This window comes from Tupaia chinensis, unplaced genomic scaffold (genome assembly GCF_000334495.1).
Source record: "Tupaia chinensis unplaced genomic scaffold, TupChi_1.0 Scaffold000685_1, whole genome shotgun sequence".
NCBI lineage: Eukaryota > Metazoa > Chordata > Mammalia > Scandentia > Tupaiidae > Tupaia > Tupaia belangeri.
This window is the reverse complement of record NW_006160208.1, coordinates 2,419,505-2,424,116: the sequence shown is the minus strand read 5'-3', so window position 1 is coordinate 2,424,116 and position 4,612 is coordinate 2,419,505.

The following is a 4,612-nucleotide window of genomic DNA, read 5'->3' as shown; positions in this document are numbered from 1 at the left end:
CCTAGTGGCTTCAAACAACACAGTTATTTAGAAGTGTTGTGCAATGGCTTCTGTGATGATGTCCAGGTTCTTGGTGTTTTGGACAAAGAATTGAATGAAACACACCAACAGCAAAAGGAAAACTGTAGTTTATTAAATAAAAGTGAAATACACTCCTGAGAGGTAGGAGCAGACCTGTGCAGACAGAGAAAAGATGGCTTGAAAGGCTGGGTCAGTTGCATTCTGCAAGATTTATAATTTTTAATCTAGGTCATGTTGGTTGGTCATTGGTTGGGCCTACTGATTATTCTCATCTCATTGGCTCTACAAATGTGGCTGGGCCCACTGATTCTTATCATTGACCATCACATGTGGCTTAATCAGCTAGATAGTCCCAACTAATCTCCTGCCTATATTACCTTGGGCAGGGACTTTACTGCCCTAATAGGGTTTTCTATCTAGCCACATGGTAGATGCACCAGCCCTCTTACCTGCTTCAATTTGCTAGCTTTCTCCTGACTTAGAAGTCTGAAAACCATTTTGCTGGGGTTAAGTTAAGGTATCAGCAGGGCTGGTTCTTTCTGGAGGCTCCAGAGGAGAATGTTTCTTTTCCTTTTTTAATTTCTTATAGCCACTCATATTCTCGACTTGAGGCCCCCTCCCCTGCCTTGAAAACATATTTCCCCAACGTCTGCCATTGTCACCATAGCATCTTCTCTTCTGTAGATAGATCTCCCTCTGCCTGCCTCTTGTCACTGGATCCACCTGGATAACCCAGGAGAAGCTCCCCATTGCAATATCCTTAATTTGATCACATCTTAAAAGTGCTTTTTGGTGGGGCCAGCAGGTGGCAGGTGGTTAAGGACACTGGACTCACACATGACAGATCACGGTTCAAGTTCTAGACCTGGTGGCTTGCTTTTTCACTTTCTTTCTTGCTCTCATTCTCACTCTGTCCCTCTCTGATCAAATTAAAAATAAAGTTAAATAAAATAATTCTTTAAAAAAAGTGCCTTTGTCATATAAGGTAGCATTTGCAGTTCTGGAGATCAAGTCTTGGGTGTCTTTGGAAGATATATTCAGCTCTCCACACTGGACTGGCATGTGCTGCTCCTCACTGATGAGAACTTAGTTTATCATTTACTATTCCAGGAACACGCAAAGTCAAGGGAGAACAACTCCTGTGTTCAGGACATTCTGGGATGATTCAACAACCTTGGGTGGGAATACATTTTTCAGTGCTGTTGCTACTCTGGCAACTCTTCTGACAACATGCACACTTTAGCTTTTTATTTATGGAGAGGCTGTCTTATGGGTTACATTTCATGCCACTTGCTTTTCTCAAGTAAAAAAATCATAGGATCTCTTAATAGAACTGGTCTGATCTGAAGCTTTCATTAACCTCAATGCTGTGCAGAGGGAACAGCATCAGAAGACACACCTGGATGCTGCATTCTGGCCTTCCTTCTGCCACTTAGTTGTCTCACCATGGCTAAGCCACTTAATCTCTCCAGGCTCAACTTTTTAGTTCCAATATGAAGAGTTTTGTCTCAAGCTGCCTTTCCCAAAAATGTGACATACAGAATATTAATCCCAAGAGCTGCTCCTTGGAAAGAAAGGGTACCTTGACCAAAATTATGAAAATGTCTTAGTCTGTGTCTGTCTTATTTTCTCTTCTTATAAACACACCAGAACCCAACCATGGGGCCCCGCCCTAATGTCCTTAACCCTAATCTCTTTCCAAAGACCCCACCTTTGGATACCATAATCGGATTAAGTTTTCACACCTTTTAATCCCATTTACAATGGTTCAGTGAATGAATTTTCAGGGGACACATTCAAACTATAGCAAACTATAAGTTAGAGAAGGCCAGATCCAGGTGAAGAATAGAGGCACGAGCCAGGCTGGAGAGAGCAGGGTACTAGGAAAAGAGCCATGGTTGGGAGATAACTTAAGATTCAAGGTCAACATGAAACTTTATTGTGATTCAAAGTGGATGAGCCAGACTTTGAAAAATACACACTGTATATCCCCACTCAATTTGTACTGAACAGCTGTACTCTATGGGATAAATTGAAAGATGAAGATAAGATACTAGTGAGGGTAAGTGTAGGTACTGGAGACTGTAAGGGAGGGGAGTGGATGGTAGAGAGTGGGTGGTAGAGGATAGGTGTGAGGTGCAAAGGGAAGAAACTTTATTGTTTTAAAGAGGTTTTTTCCTTAGGGCATGTGCACTTGCAGGAGGTGGGGGGAGGGGAGATAGTAAGAGTGAAAATGAGAAATCACCTCCTAGGGGGATGGCCACTCCACAGTCCCTTTATTCTACTCCTGGGATCTTGGATATGCACACACACGTGCCTGGCTTGAGTTTTAAGCCATTAGGTCTGGGACTCAAACTGCAGTTGGCCGTGTGTGAGTTCAGCAATGTAACCTCTACACCATTTACGGCCCTGGGAAGAAACACTGAATGGTTTTAGCTCTCAGCAGACTGTTCTGACTTTACTGCTGTATGCTCTGGACTCACCTGATTCAGAGGTTTCTTTGCTTGGAAAGTGGGTGAGTGTGGAATAGATCATCTGTAAATGCCTTTTCTGTCCGAAAAGTCCATGTTCCACCCTCTCTGGCAACATTCCCTTTTCCCAGCATATTTCATCTCAGAGGTGAAACCAGGAATGATCCATCCTTTTCACCTGTGTTTAAGCATGAATAATTCATAGGTGGGTCTGCAAATGGGATGGAGTACCTTTGTTCCAATCTCCTGTACCTCATGGGACTAAAGCTCACCTACCAGAAAGGTCACCAAGGGCATTCTACCTTTCTTCCACCCTCAGCACCTCTCATTTCTTCTTTCTTTCTCTTTCTTCTTTCTCTCTTTTTTTTCTTCCTTCCTTCCTTTCTCTATTTGTCTCTCTCTTTCTTTCCCTTTTCTTTCCTTTTCTAATGTTTGTCATAGGGTGCATGTGCTCACCAGAGAGACAGAGAGGAAAAGTGAAAAATCACTCCCCAGAGGTGGCCATGCTGCAATCCCTTCTTCTCCATTCTCCTCCTGGTGTTTTGGGCATGCATACACGCACACCTGGCATGATTTTCAAGCTTCAGGTCCGAACTCAAACTGCATTAGGCCACGTGGGAGTCGAGTGCCTTAACTACCACACCACGAGCCTTTTGAAACTCTATATACTGCCCAATTGCATGACTATACATAGTATATTTATTCAATTTCAGATCTTGTAGTTCACATCCTTATTTGACAGCTAAGAAAACTGAGGCTCAGAGAGATTAATGACTTTCCCAAAATGCTCTTTGAGGCTTTTTACCCACCTCTTATTGCCTCTATTTTGACAAATGCTAACATTGCACCACAAGTTATGATATGTTTGAACAAACTTTTGGGCTTGATGACAAGTCCTTCAACTTAGAGGTTTTCGATTTTTTTTTTTTTATGAGCACTCACAGACCCAATGCAGGCAAGAGAAAAACCAAAACCATTTTCCAAGAAATGTCAGATCAAAACTGTGTGGTGAGGCTCTGATCTGCTCTGCATCATCTTAAGTGATACAATTTGCAAACCTTGAGAATTGAATGAAGAAAAATGAGACTCAGAATAGTCTTAGTGTCTTGTTGCGTCTTTCATCACTTTCACCACTAGATGTCCCCTTGGTCAGCATACCCTGTTTATAATAGAATACTTTTTCCTGCACATCCTTCTTAAGAGTGAAGGTAAACGGGAGGAGTGAGCAGCAAACAATGCTTTCCTGCCTGGTGAGCAGGGGCGGAAGGAGGGTGAGGTCTTTCTGAAGGGACCTTGTGTTCTGGCAGAACCATCAGTTTAACACAGAGGAAGTGTCATCGTTGAGCTGCAGGGACTGACTGTAATTAGAATGAAGAGATTAAATGCAAAAGGAACACTGTCAAAACCCAATTTCCACCACGGGAAATGAGCATGGCCCAGAATAGATACAGAACATGATTAAACTGCAGGGTGGGTCTCTGGTGGGAGGATGAGGTGGCACATACGCAGCTTGGAGCTGCCATAGACCCACTCTTGAGCTCAGGCCTAGGCTACCTCAGTGGAAGGAGGTCTTTTGCAGGTGATGCAGAGAAACAGGATGGTCTGTGTCTTTTGGGGTGGGTTCCTATGTAGTGGTCTAAAGCTGTTTTACCACTTACTGTCAAATTTCTAGGGCCCGTGGGAACCACAGCCCAGGGAGCCCCCACCACCACCTACACTTAATCATCATTGTATGGGCGGGATTGCCAGGGCCTGGGATGTCTCTGCTTTGTTTGGACTTTGAGGGCACTTAGAATACACTTGGTAATCAGCAGATAGAGTCCAAATGGAAAGAGCTGGCATCAGTGAGTCAGAATGCCATTTCGAGGCAAACAACTCCCTGAGTTTTCTTTAGCCTTGACTAGCCAACATCTTTCTCCTTCTCATGGCCACCCCTAAACTATAACAAGTTCCCCCAGGACACCTTGTCTTGAGTTCACAACCACCACAGTTCAAAAATGAAAGGAAAGGTCTGGTCACGGGACGTCCCGGGCCCTTCCGGGCTCGGCGAGTCCCCCCTGGGGCCCTGCCAAGCCGGCGGCGGCGGCCGAAGCGGGGGCGGGCGCGGCAGCGGACGGCGC